Raw genomic sequence first — 15257 nt, 5'->3', positions numbered from 1 at the left:
ATGAAGGTTTAAATCATCATATTAATATAGTAGGGGGGGAAATTATCACGGGACACACTGGAAATTAATTAAAAACGCTGCACTCAGTTTGTTTGTGAGAGAAGATAAATATCACTCATGGGAAAAGATGCCTGACAACCGCCATAGTTTTCAGATCCAAAATTAGACCCTGACAGCTATGTCTTTGTATGACTCTCCTTGGGGTATGATATGCAGAGATTTAGAATATGAAGATTTCTGAGAGAAGTATTTATTACTGACACTTCCGAAACATTCCATGTGTGGCATCAGCAAAGCATGCTCCACCTCAGACAGAAATGTCAGGTTTTCTTCCAAGACTTTTTTTTTTTTTCCTATTCCTCTTCCCCCATTCCCATCCCTCCCTCCCCATCCACTACCACCCCCCTTCTCCTCCAAAATATGGGGTTTTTTTAGAAGTTCAACAGCAGCCCCTGGTGGAACTCAGCAGTTGTTTCAGCCTGAGCACAGTTGTTAAAGAAACTCCATCCATTCTGTCAATAAAAAGAAAAGTATATCCATGTGTATATTACCACATCTGCATGCTGTTCCCACGGGTCAGAGATCAGAAAAGACCCTGAATGTACAAAGGCTGTGTTTTATGATGGTAATTTAGGCCAATTTCAGTAGCTGGAGTTTTGAAAAATATATATATGTCACAAACAATAAACATCTGTCTCAAATGTCACATTCATTTTATGCAAGAAGACCAATTAACTGCTCGTGAAGAATGCTTACCACACAGTGCGTGCGTGAAACGAGGAGGCTCCACACACGCAAGCCGGCGATCACCATTTTGTTTGGCTCCTGTTGTGACAGATTCAGCCTTGTCACTTAGCAAAATGAGCTATACAAAGTGACAACTGTGTGCAAAGGAAGGAGTTCTCTTGGTAGGAGCTCATAAAGCCACTGTCTGGCCCCATCAAAATGCAAGCTGGACTTAACAAGAGAGCCCAGAAAATGCCCTTCAGAGAGACCGTGATATTCCTTTTCCTGCTTAGTTGGCAGCCACAGATTATCACTTGGGGGCCAAGGGGAGCCAGGTGGCTCCTTGCATAGGCAGGGTAAGTCTTTGCTTCACAAAGGTACCTGATAGAGGGGCTCAAATCCGGCTCCCCTTCCTGTGGGGCCCTCTGCCTAGAACACAGTCACCTTTTCTTAGCGCAAAGGCATGGCTCTGTTGCTAAAGCCCTGTGCCTTTGGGGCTGCATCACTGCAGAGAGGTTGCTTTTTCCTAATTCACACAAAGATGCCGTAACGGCTCCAGGTGGCCCTGGTGCTAGGCAAGCAGAGGGAGAATGATATCCTGAAGAAGTTTGCATTCCTGGCTGAGATTCTCAAGTGTGCCAGGGCTGGGGGACCTGGTGAGCATTCACCCTGCATGAGGCTCATGTTAGGACAAAGGAACAATTGGAAATTAACTCAAAAGACCCAAAAGTTTACTTGAGTAAATTTAGTCAACATCTGTCACTTGTGTATTTTGACTTTTCTTAAATGATGCAGTTTATTAAAAGGAAAAGCAAATGGTATTATTAAAGCTTAAAATAGCTCTATGATAAATACTGGAATAGATAAATATGAATTTATATGAAAAGTGGTTTTTAAATATTGAAAGTATTGTGCTTCACAGTAGCCTGTCACTTGTCCCCGAGGTCACTTGGATCTCTTGGGTGATCTCAGGTGAAACTGAATGAGTGAGCTAATGTGTTAAGACCGTAGATCATCCCATGTAGGTCACTTAATGACTACCTAATGGACTCCAAGCACTGTATTTGACACTGGGGAATAAGAGGTATAAGAAGAAATAATACTTGGTCTCCAATGAGTTACAATCTAGTGACGGAGACAGATCTGCCTAGATAATTTTAACAGATTGTGGTAGCAGCGTGCAGAGTCCTAAAAGACACAGTGGGGCACTTAGCTGGCTTTCTATAGGAGTGACTCTTGCATGAAATCTTACAGAAATATTAGAAATTAGCTACAGAAAAGAGGGTTAGAGGGCAATGTTGGAGGAGAAGCACTGACCCAAGGGTGAAAGTGTAAAACTCCGAGGTGTATTCAAAGAACTACAGGCAGCTTGATACTGCCAGAGCATAAAGTACAAGGTGGTGAATGACATGGTAGAATGGTAGAGGCTGGCGAGGAGGGTAAGGACAGCCATGGAGAGCCTTGTCTGCCCTCCTAAGGAGACTGGAATGGTCCTATAGGCCACGGGGAACAATGAAAAGACTTATTTAAGGACTGACACAGCTGGGGAAGAATGAGACTGGTCAGGGATTTGTTGTGATTGTCCAAGAGAAAGAGGATGAGGACCTGGATCCTGGTGGTGGAAATGGGGTTGAAGAAGAAAGGGTCAGAAATAGTCAGAGGCACCAACAGAGAGCAATTAGTGACATTGGATATGGGCAGTGAGGGGGGGGCTTGCTTCACTCCCAGGGTTCAGGTGTAGGACACAACGTAGACTGAGGCCACCAAGTGAGTTACAGACACCGGGGCCAGGATAAGTTTGAGGGTCGAAGACAACACGCTAAAGAAGTACTTCTCAAAATATGCCCTCAAATACCCTCCACTGGCCTCCAGACGTTATTTGTAACACTGATTATTAACACACAAATGTCCCAGCTGGAGAGGACAGGTCTTTAAGCCCAATCGCTTTCAAACTGTGTGTGGTGGGGGTCTTGGTGGGATGGGGGGCAGAGCAGGCAGGGCTCCAGGCTGACTCACCTGATTCAACCCAAGACAGTCTGCTTTTACCTACTGTGTATATTAGAATTCTTCAGAAGACGTAATTTGAAAAAAGAAAACCACAGGTTGAAAACCAGACAACCTCTTCCTTTTACAGAGAGGAAAATGAAACCCACGGAGGTGAAATAACTTGTCTACAGACACACGTCTGTAGCAGAGGCTGAGCTAATCTATGACACTTAGTTCAAGTCCACATGTTCTCTACACTGTGGTTTCCTAAACAAGTATTTGTCTACTTTTTGCTGTGCTTTACAGAGTTAGCATCACAAACCTTATCCCCAGCACGCAGTTATCAGTTTCTTCAGTTTTATTCTGTCAGTAAATATTTATTGACCATCTTCCACATGCCAAGACTTCTTTTACTGAGATCACCTGTGCATTTTTATTGGATCCCCAGTTATAGTTTTTGATTCTTTAGTAGAGTTCTAATGGTGTCCCCAATTGGTATTCGACTGTGACTGGATGTCTTATGACCCAAGAAGTAGATAGGTATACTAGGCTTTATTTTAGTCCCAAGTAAACAGTATTATCAGAGGCATGGGTTTCCTAATTTACTGGAGGTTATAGCTAATTTACATTTTTAATCTAATTTTTAAAAATCTACTTTTTAAAATCCATGAAGCTCCTAAAGTACAGTAAGGTGCTAGTCATAATTTTTAAAGAATTAGTTTTCAGATGTACACTAATTTTTCCATACACATTCCAGTGTTCACTGGAAATAATGATGCAAAAAACTCACTGATATATGAAATAATTACAGGATAGATTGCTTTCAAAAAGTGAGAATTCAAGCCAATATACTCAATAACCCCTCCTCCCTGTCATACTAACTCGGAACCAATAGCGTAATTCGTAAAATAAGGAAAAGCAAATCTTTGTTTAACCTAGAGGAATAAATAAATAGAGGCAAATGTTAGCTGAGGGGTTACAGCAGCCTACTGTTCCCTTTCTCAAAGATCATCCCACCTTAAAAAATTTGTCCCAGGCCTCCTAGAAGAGAGCAGTGGGCGGCTCCTTTGTCAAGTGTGTGAGTCCAGGTGGGGAACAGGAACCAGCTGGGGAATGCCCTCCCGCTCAAGGGCTGCCAGAGATGAGATGCACACAGGCCTTTCCAGAAACATTATGTAAGATCCTGGAGGCAGAAAGGAAACCATTGCTCTGTCTTTCCTGTTGGGGAATCTATTCTCCACTTTATTAAACTCCTTAAAATAAGGGAACAGGGAATCAGTCTTCCTTCAACTGCCCCTTTATACTTCACCACCTAACCCAAATCGATCTCTCATTTTCTTTCTCTACTCCTTCCATTTGCAGATCATTTTAAAATCAGAAACTCTGGGGCTTCCCTGATGGCACAGTGGTTGAGAGTCCGCCTGCCGATGCAGGGGACGCGGGTTCGTGCCCCGGTCCGGGAAGATCCCACATGCCGCGGAGCGGCTGGGCCTGTGAGCCATGGCCGCTGAGCCTGCGCGTCCGGAGCCTGTGCTCCGCAAGAAGAGAGGCCACAGCGGTGAGAGGCCCGCGTACCGCAAAAAAAAAAAAAAAAATCAGAAACTCTGTATACACCAATATACACAAAACCCAGTTAGTGGAGGTGGGTTGCAAGCAACAGAAAAGGGGAAAGAAAGGAGAAAATCCAAGATTATAGCTCAAAAAGATTTCAAGGCTCACCTGTTACAACCCCATTTCTTTCCAGGTGAAAAATCCAAGTCAAGTGACTTGTCTAAGATTATGCCACGTGACTGTTCCCATATAGTGGTATTACTGGGTATAGGACAAACAAAACAGTTTTAAGGATCAAACAAAAGCCTAACTGGCTCTACAGGCACCTATTTATACCAGCCTCCTTCATGTTGTAAAGTATGCTAGTGGGTGTACACACTGAATCCAGACAGAGCAAACATTCGGTTATCACTTATCCCCTTTGACCTCTCACTTCTCATTTGCACAAGTAAATCCAGAGTTAATGGTCTTCTGAGATAATCGTGTTTATGGTATTTTGGTCTAGTGTCCTAAAACGTCTCCCTTCATAGAAATTGCTTTCATTCACTCAACAAAAGTTACTGGAAGCTCACTGTGCACCAGCCCTAGATAGTATGAAGAAAGAGCATTCTTTTGCTCTCTTGCTTATCTGCTCACCACTTTGTCACTGTGCAGTCATGATGCAGGAACCATATTTCTTCCCCAAATCCAATAAATTTGTCTATCAGCTTTTTCATACAAAGAGGTTTAAAATGGTTTAAATATCCCTTTAAGTCCATCCTCTCTGGTAAATTAACAATACTGGTTTAGTTACCCCTCTATGTTCCTCTGTGTTTGGGTGTTCTAGCTTCTTTCTTTCTGTGAATTCCTCTGACTGCCCTCTGAGCTGGCCCTGTTTGAATGGCATGACATTGAGTTCCAAATTAATGGAATTCCACAGAGCACATGAAGGCTCACTGGGAACATTTAACAAAATGAAGTGTCTTGATGAGCTCTTCAGATTCTTCAGAGTCCAATGACTGAAGAGGTTCTGGAATGGAGAACTGAATGTGGCTTAGAAACATAAGGTAGATGCTAATATGACTATGAAAATTAGCATAGGCCCACATACCTAGGACTGAAAGAGATTAAGCTGGGCCTAAAACATAGTTGGTCACTTTATGAGAAAGCAAACTGTTGAATAAAAAATGGAAAATGTGAACAAGTTTTAAAAGGTAATATTTCCAGTGGCTAAGATATGGCTCATCTAAATAGTCAATAAGTATTAGCTGTTATTACTATTTCTTTTCTGAACATTTCAACTTACTGCTTATTAGTGTGATTAAAAATATTATACAATGCCTCTAATAAGTGTAAAAATTTGCTTTAATTACCATGTTAGATATAATTTTACTTTTAGAAATAATAATGCATTTTATGTTAAAAAAAATTTTTTTAATCTATTCTTGCCTCCCCTGCTTCTCAGACCTTATATTAAATTTAGTTAGGATAGGGTCAGAAACCAAAGCAAACAGTCTGTTAGCTAGCTGCATTCTACTGACACTAGGAAAGTCCTACTGTTATGAGAAGTCAACTACAAGTCAATCAGCCTAAAGATTGCGTGAAACAATCCATCTTTTTCAAAATCATCAGAATGCTCTGGAATACCTGAGAAGTATTTCTCTAAGAAATATAAATCAGTAGATTTAATCACACATTCAATGAACATTAATTTTGCACAAAATATCATGCATGTTGCTCTGAGAGAAGTTAGGGAGTACCATGCGGGTGCCTGTCCTCATGGAGCTTGCGGTCATAAAGAGTTCACTTCTTCAGAAGGTTTTGATTACACACTTCTTCCAGACTATTCTGAATAAAGATGAGGAGAGCCAATTTTTTTTTTTCTAAACTGTAAGAAACCTTTGGTTGAATCACTGTCGTATACCGTAGCTTAAAGAATATATTTTCCTTCGTGCATTTTGATATTTGAGAACAATGAATTCAAAAATTATTGGGGGGGCTTCCCTGGTGGCACAGTGGTTGAGAGTCCGCCTGCCGACACAGGGGACAGGAGTTCGTGCCCCGGTCAGGGAGGATCCCACATGCCGCGGAGCGGCTGGGCCCGTGAGCCATGGCCGCTGAGCCTGCGCGTCCGGAGCCTGTGCTCTGCAACGGGAGAGGCCACAACAGTGAGAGAGAGGTCCGCGTACCGGAAAAAAAAAATTATTGGGTAAAGTAGGTCTGTAACTGACCACCTAGGGAAACTATGCAAAATCCCTTCAAAATTCCCATCAGGAGTAGAAGAGAAGTGGATTCAGATACAGCACTCTGAAACCTTCCCAAGCTTTCTCTACTGGAATTCTAATTAGTAAGACCCCTTTAAGCAATTTTAAAGTTGCTTAATTTAAATATAGGAAATGTTTCCTTGGGCTCTATAATAACTTTGGCAGAACTGATCCTATTTCCTGAGATTAAACAGAAGAAAATTCTTTCCTCAGGAAATTGAACCACACACAATAAGATCATTCATTAGAATGTTCATATAAATTCAAAATATGCCACAGGAAGAGTGTCTTCTTCATAAAAAGTAACACCCTAGAAATGCTAAGGAGGGCCATGACTGGTTTTTAGTCTTGAGTTTTGGCCTTTGTGTGTTACAAGTTCTCCAGGAAGAATTACTGAGGTGATAACTCATTTTGACAATGAAACCAAGTACAGGATAACTAAAAAAAATGAAATCCTTTTTCCTAAATAAAAAATATCTTTCAGTATTATTTGCTTCGTCAAAGTTTTGCTTCTATTCATGCAATAAAGCTGTACCTTCTGTAAACTCATCTACTCCACTTTGTACCACTTAAGACTTAGCCAAAGGAAAATCTCAGAAACTTTGTACCAAAACCTGCTACTCAAAAGTCCGACTGGTAAGGGGACTGCGGAGGCTATGCTTCTAAAATTTTTTTACTGTCCAAGAGCACAAAGAGGAACACTCTTCAGTTTCTTGCCACCCTTCTGTAAATTTACGTCACCTCACTAAATTTTTTTTTTTTTTTTTTTTTTTTTTTTTTGCGGTACACGGGCCTGTCACCGTTGTGGCCTCTCCCGTTGCGGAGCACAGGCTACGGACGCGCAGGCTCAGCGGCCATGGCTCACGGGCCCAGCCGCTCCGCGGCATGTGGGATCTTCCCGGACCGGGGCACGAACCCGTGTCCCCTGCATCGGCAGGCGGACTCTCAACCACTGCGCCACCAGGGAAGCCCACCTCACTAAATTTGAGAGCTAACTAGCGTTCTGACAGTGTTGTTGAGACTTGCGTGTCAGACTTAGAAATGTTATTGTGGAGGCTTACTTGGATGGTGAGATTTCAGAAGCCTATTTCCCTGCTAAACACATGTATTATAGAGTGATGGATAACAGAGATTCAAAGGATTGCAGTGAGAGATCAAGTAGTTCACCTGTAACATCTATCGCATTGACAGCCGACTTTATTGAAGTTTCACCATATTAACTGCCTCTCTGGACTGGCTTAGCCGGCTAGGTGATTATCAATTTATCGCCAGTCAAAACACAAATTGAAAAAAAAAACAAAAACAACACAGATTGCTTCAGGTACAGTGTCTGTGGCATAATCATGTACCTTGAATCCGATCAAACTGGAATGATCCTACTAGGACGATTCTTGTAAGAGCAAGGACGAAACATCAGTTAGGAACTTCTCTGATGAAACTGTGTCTAATTTGTGGTTTGATAGAACATTTTTCCTAGTTCCTAGATCAAGAATGCACCACTCCAAAAGGAAATGAAGTCAAAGCCTGAGAGGTAGAATGGGGAGAATATTAGAGGCTATTCACTCCCTCTTCCTGAGCTTTGCTGACTCTAACCACCCCTCAAGTCCACTCCAGAGACAGCAAGTAAAAAACTGACCAGTTCTTGAAATAGACTTGCACCTTGAAACTTCACCTAGCACTGTGGGAACTGACTGAATTACATGTAGGAAATGATCTGAGCTAACCATAGACCAACACTGAGATGCTTACATTACCTCTTTGACTCTGTTTTCAATATAGCAAGAGCTTTTAATTCTACCCTATTTCCTGATCCTATCCTCTAACAAGGTCTAATCTTTCTCCACATTTTGAGTTCTACCAGTAGCCACTCCAATTAATATTTGTTAAATGCAGTAACAGAAGGAGATGATTTTGGCCTTAGGCAAAAATTAATACCTACACTAGCAAACACTTAATGGACATTTTCTATGTGTTGGGTACTAGTTTAAGTACTTTTTATATATTAACTCATTTAATCTTCTTAACTATGCTGTGAGGAAAGTACTATTATTTACCCTGTGCTATCAATGAGAAAATTGATGAACAGAAATATTATAAAACTTGCCCAAGATTATCCAGCCTGCAAGTTGAACCCAGGCAGATGACTCTAGAACCTTAAAAATTCTGAAACCCAGACTTTTCAGTCATATACTGATTGGACTGAGTTGTTCTGTTCCTATTCTAGCTGCCTACCATTTTATAAAATGTATTTTCCTCTAGAGAAAAATAGCGTCATCCAGAGCCTCTACAATTTTTCATGCAAAATGTCTGGCATTCAATAAAAAAATTACCAGATATACCAAGAAATCAGATCAAAAAGAAAAGAAAGAAAGAAAGTAAAAATAGGCCAGGGACTTCCCTGGTGGCGCAGTGGTTGGGAGTCCGCCTGCCGATGCAGGGGATACGGGTTCGAGCCCTGGTCCGGGAAGATCCCACATGCCACGGAGCAGCTGAGCCCGTGCGCCACAGCTGCTGAGCCTGCGCTCTATAGCCGGTGCTCTACAGCAAGAGAAACCACTGCAATGAGGGGCCCGCGCACCGCAAAAAAGAGTAGCCCCCACTCTGGCAACTGGAGAAAGCCCGCGTGCAGCGGCGAAGACCCAACGCAGCCAAAAATAAATAAATAAACTTATTAAAAAAAAAAAAAGGCCATAGATGATCCAGAAACATGGATTAATATGTTTTTAAAAAATAGATGAAAAGATACCCTTACCAGAGAAATAGAATCCATAAGAAGAGAATCAAGTGGAAATTCTAAAACTGAAAAATACAGTAATTAAAACTAAGAACTCAACAGATGAGCTTACTAGCAGATTAAACACAAATAAGAACAGGATTAGTACTGTAAGATACTAAATACTAGTATTCTCTGTTGGCAGAGAATATTCAGACCAAAGGACAAAAAAAAAAAAAAAAAAAAGAAGGAAATATAGAAAAAAGTGAAAGAGACACATGGGAGACGGCAAAGTTCTAAGTGTAACTGGAGCTCCAGAAGTACAGAAATAGATTAGAGGAGAAATGGAGGCAAAAGCATTGTTCGAATAGGTAATGTCTGAGAAATTTCCAAACAGATGAACAATATCAAATCCCAAGAAGGATACAGACATTACTAGTCTCATCATAGTAAAACTGCCAAATGACAAAGACAAAGAATAAGCCATAAGAACAGCCAGACAAAAAAGCATAGTACCTTCAAAGAAACTACAACAATGATAACTAAGTTCTCAACAGAAACCATAGGAGCCAGAAGAAAACAGAATGATATCATGAAGTGCTGGAAGAAATTATTGACGACTTAGAAGTCTATACACAATGAAAATATCCTTCAAACATAAAGGCATCAAAAAAAGTTTGTTGTCAGCAGATCCCTATTAAAAGAAATGCTGAAGGAGTTTAGACAAGATGAAAATGATCCCAGATGGAAAGACAGAAATGCAGGAAAGAATGAAGAGCAACAGGAGTCAAATATATAAATGACAATAATAACATGTGGTGAAGTTTACATACATATAAAATTAAAATAAATGTATGACAGCAGTAAATCAAACAGCAGAAAGGGATAAATGGATTTAATGTGTTCTTAAATCCTAGCATTGTCTGGGAAGTGGTAAAACTATAATTTACATTAGACTTTATTAGGTTAAGGCTGTTGTTATATCCAGTAAATAGAATTCCAAATATATCAGTAATTATATTAAATGTACATGGACTAAATACTTCGATTGAAAGACAAAGTTTGTCCAACTAGATGAAAAAATAAAAATTTAATTATATGTTGCCTAAATAAGGACATCTTAAATATAAGGATACAGAAAGGTTGACAGTAAAAGAATGGAGATATATCATGTAAATACCATGATTAAACATAAAAAAGGACATTTAAAACTGATGCTTAAAAGTTAATCTACTAGATATGGAGATGAAAACTGGTAAAACTAAACAATAATTTAGCGATGCTTATATTAATGAAAAAGTTATTAAAAGTAAGGGCGAGTAACAAAAAATTCAGGATAGAAGTATGAGAGTGTACTAGGTAGCAACACAAATGAGGAGATTAAGGGGCTTCTGTATCTTTAAGTTGTACAGTGCTTGTTTTTCTATTATTCTTTTTTTTTATTATTGTTGAAGCTGAGTAATAGTATGGGCTTTATTATACTATTTTCTATACTTTTGTAGATGTTTGAAATTAAAAATAATTTTTTAAAAATAATTCAATTACAAAATAAATGACATAAGGAAAGATATATTGTTAAAACATGGTAACACGGACAGAAACAAAGCTTTAAAATATATAAAGCAAAATGGATAAAAATGCAAGGAGAAACTGACAAATTCATAATCAGGAGAACATTTTACAATTTATCAGCAATCGAAGGTCAAGTAGGACAGAAATAGTAAGGATACCGATGATCTAATTATACAATTAGCAAGCTAAACACTTATTCACACTCACACACATTCACATGTATTTGCACCTGACAGGCTACATATTCTTTTCAAACACTTGAACATCCCCCAAATTGGCCACATATTAGGTTACTCTATATGCTCAATTATTGTTTTTTGTTGACTTTTTTACAATTAGAACATATTTACGTGATACCTGTATTCAGTACAATCAAAAATATGTTTAAAAAAATGAAAAGAAGCACTTATACTTTACTCAGTTGTGGCAGGCCTTTTAAACATATTATCTTGTTTCATCTCACACAAAACAATGAAGCTGGTATGAAAGCAGAAGGGAGGTTCAGCCACTGGCCTCAGGCCACTGAGATGATGAGTGGCGGTCAGGACTTGCACTCAGTTCTGCTGGATGCTAGAGCCTGGTCATGTGCCTTACTGCACTGCCTCACACAATGCCAATTCGTATTTTCAGCATGCCACGGAATAACTCCGGGTTATTGGAGATGATCCAGCCAATATGAATGACCAGTTCTTGCTGAATGACCACCTCCCTCTCATCATGGGTATTACACTTGTAATAGATGATGTTCTTAATCACTCTTGGAGACAAAGGATTAGAGATAACCTCTTCTTCGTGTCCAAAGGCACCCAGAGTTACCTGTTGGCCCTGCACTAAAGCATTAGTAATGGATGGGGCCAGGCTGTCCACTAGTTTACTTAAAAGGCTTGCTGTATGGCGCACCACCAACTGACATTTTTTGCTGCCAGCTCTTCTATAGACTCTCTCAATGTGATCAGAAACAGTACCTTCCTTTGTGTTAAAGTTGGGTCCTTCTCTTTTGAGCAGTATACCCAGCAGGATGACTTGGCTAAGCAGACAACTATAGTCATTCAGTTTTTGAAGAATTTCATGGGTGGGTTTGTTTTGCCATTCAGTAATGGTAACATCTGGCTGCTGTTCTTGTTCAGGAGCACTGGAGGTGCTGCTTTGTCATTTGACTTTTGAATGTTTGGGAACTTCTAGTTCCTCAAAACTCTTAAATTCTGGAAGCTCTTCTGTGTCACTGATTCGTAAGAAGTTGTTCTACCACAGCTCCAGATATTAGTGTCTGTAGATGATCAACGTGAACTTTAACTCCTCCAACCACTCCTTTCTTAAAAGCTGCCAGCACATCTAATATGGGATTGAATTGGCTACCTCTTATACTGTCTTCCTGGATGAGAACAAGGAAAAGTGGATGCCCATGCATTTTCCAGTATTGCTTAATAAACTGTAGTGCATTCTTTATGTCATCTACCAGCAGTAAAACATCTTGAGACATTTAGAAATCACTTAGGTCAAAGATGATAGGGTAACAAACCACAGTCTTTCCTAGAATGCAATAAATCTTTGATGTATGGAGGCAGCCAATGGGCCTATCTGGCCTTCCGCAGAGTCCTGATTTTTCATTGACCCCCAGATGGAAATGAGCTTTCACAAGCTCCTGCTGGGCCCAGATCTGAATGGGTTCTACCTGTTGAGGAGTTTGAGTCTGAATACCATATGTGTTGAGGAAAACTGGAAGGCATTGGCTTTCTGCTATAAGCGCTACATAAACAACCAAATCATTTTCCAGTGGGCCCTGATTGGAAAACCTCATGCTTACATTACATTGATTCTGTAGTGGGACATAACACTGAACAGGATCAATGTCTTTAGGACTAATTAATTCATCAGCCAGGAGTTTTGTGATGACATAAAGGGCTTGTCCCCCAAGTAATAGTTTTCCATCACGGCCACAGTTGCTAGGAAATCCCTTCTGACTACCAGGGTTTCTTTTTTCATATTCTACAAAATCAGCTGGAACACAGTAGTACTTTGGTATGACAGGATAACCTTCTGTGGTCTGATGAAGTACTGGAGTCAGAAGATCCTGATATTCTTTTACTTGCTTGGGATTGCCTCTAAAAACACCATCAATCATCATGTAAAGGAAAAATATGGGAAATTCACATTCAATGCCATCAAACAGCTTAATTTCAGCTGGTCTGCAGTAGCGTCTATTAGGATCTTCCAATGATGTTCTATACCCATCTCTCAAGAAATGCTTAAATCCATATCTCCCTTTTAATTTTCTAACCACTTTATTGAGTGTCTGGCTAAACAGAACCTCATCGTCCAAGACAAACGTAGGATAACTGATGCAGGGGAGCAGGGCAACATCTGTGTTATGAGATCTTGATTCTCTGGGTAACAGTGAGCACAAAGTTTGCCAGTTGCGATTGTGAGCATCGAGATCCACAAATATAACCGACCAAGAACAGGCCTGGTTGCCAAAGAGGTTGACTCCATTAATTGCTTCTACAGCTGCTTTTGCTAAGACAACAGAGCTCGAATGCAGCTCCGTGCTGCCATTATTATACTCGCTTCCTCTCTCCCAGACACCAAAGTCAGGCACACAGTAAACTCTTTCCACACAAAATACAAGGTTCTGAATGAAAGAGACCTCATCAGTGTTATAGATAATCTGCAGTCCTGAGGAAATCATTTCCACAAGGTAAAGGAGATAGAGTGATGCTGCATTTATCTGAAGATGACCATAATCCTGATAGGAGAGAATCTCATCCCTGTATGTACATTGAGAACAGAGTGAAGACAACGTGTTGGGCACGGATCCTGCTTAAACTGCTGGACCTTATCGGCCTGACGCATATAGCAGTAGACAATTCCTCTCATACATTTTATAGCCAAGTGCTCCAACTCACGGGTCCTTCCCTTGTCATCATCAATGCGACTGATACAAGAGCCAAAGCCCAGGGCACAGCAGGGCAGTATAGACTGTCATGGATCTTGGCCTCCTGATCATCACCACATGTTTTTGTGGGAAAGAGACCTGCAGTTGGGCTTCGATACAGCAGCAGTGTTGACTTGACAATTCTGTACTAGTGACCCAATTTATCCCACAGTTTCATTATCAGGTCTTGGAACATTAATGCTTTTAAGAGGTTCATAAACTGAGCCAGACCTTAAGAAACCTGGTAGAGAAGAGACAACTGCATCAGGTGAGCTGGCCATTTCAAATTGTTGACTCTAATCATAAGCATCACAGGCTAAACTATAGCAATTGATCTGGGCTCTTTGCTCCAAGCCCTTCCAGCTCACTTCGGCCATGCACCCTGCCATTGCACTCGGGCCAACGCCTTGGCCTCCCCGGGGCCGCCTGTCAGCTCCTCCCAGCCGGCTGCTATTATTCTTTAAACTGTACACATATGTGATACATTATCTCTCTTTGGAGTGTATGCTTTATGTTATAATAAAATCACTTTTTAAATAGTAAAAACAACAAGCCTCTTAGATAGCCTCATCCACCAGAGGGCAGACAACAGAAGCAAGAACTACAATCCTGCAGCCTGTGGAACAAGAATCACATTCACAGAAAGATAGACAAGATGAAAAGGCAGAGGGCTATGTACCAGATGAAGGAACAAGATAAAACCCAAGAAAAACAACTAAATGAAGTGGATATAGGCAAACTTCCAGAAAAAGAATTCAGAATAATGATAGTGAAGATGATCCAGGACCTCGGAAAAAGAATGGAGGCAAAGATCGAGAAGATGCAAGAAACATTTAACAAAGACCTAGAAGAATTAAAGAACAAACAAACAGAGATGGACGATAAAATAACTGAAATGAAAACTACACTAGAAGGAATCAATAGCAGAATAACTGAGGCAGAAGAACAGATAAGTGACCTGGAAGACAGAAAGCTGGAATTCACTGCTGTGGAACAGAATACAGAAAAAAGAATGAAAAGAAATGAAGACAGCCTAGGAGACCTCTGGGACAACATTAAATGCAACAACATTCGCATTATAGGGGTCCAGAAGGAGAAGAGAGAGAGAAAGGACTAGAGAAAATATTTGAAGAGATTATAGTCAAAAACTTCCCTAACATGGGAAAGGAAATAGCCACCCAAGTCCAGGAAGTGCAGAGAGTCCCATACAGGATAAACCCAAGGAGAACCATGCCGAGACACATAGTAATCAAATTGGCAAAAATTAAAGACAAAGAAAAATTATTGAAAGCAGCAAGGGAAAAACAACAAACAACATACAAGGGAACTCCCATAAGGTTAACAGCTGATTTCTCAGCAGAAACTCTACAAGCCAGAGGGAGTGGCATGACATACTTAAAGTGATGAAAGGGAAGAACCTACAACCAAGATTACTCTACCCAGCAAGGATCTCATTCATGGAGATTCGATGGAGAAATCAAAAGCTTTACAGACAAGCAAAAGCTAAGAGAATTCAGCACCACCAAACCAACTC

General features: G+C 40.4%; 1 protein-coding gene and 1 pseudogene across 2 annotated transcripts in view; both read right to left on the bottom strand.

Annotated features, from left to right (window-relative positions):
* The window catches only part of RWDD3 (RWD domain containing 3), a gene marked incomplete at its 5' end in the record, with an annotated part of 83191 nt that overhangs the window by 19502 nt on the left and 48432 nt on the right, over nucleotides 1-15257 (bottom strand). The window lies entirely within an intron of this gene.
* On the bottom strand, nucleotides 11395-14004 carry LOC307192902 (phosphorylase b kinase regulatory subunit beta-like; annotated as a pseudogene). The gene has a single exon. The product of its transcript is annotated as a phosphorylase b kinase regulatory subunit beta-like (transcript).

The sequence above is a fragment of the Stenella coeruleoalba genome, assembly GCF_951394435.1.
Source record: "Stenella coeruleoalba genome assembly, chromosome: 1".
NCBI classification, from domain to species: domain Eukaryota; kingdom Metazoa; phylum Chordata; class Mammalia; order Artiodactyla; family Delphinidae; genus Stenella; species Stenella coeruleoalba.
The sequence above is the reverse complement of the archived record's forward strand: the minus strand, read 5'-3'. Positions and strand labels throughout refer to the sequence as shown.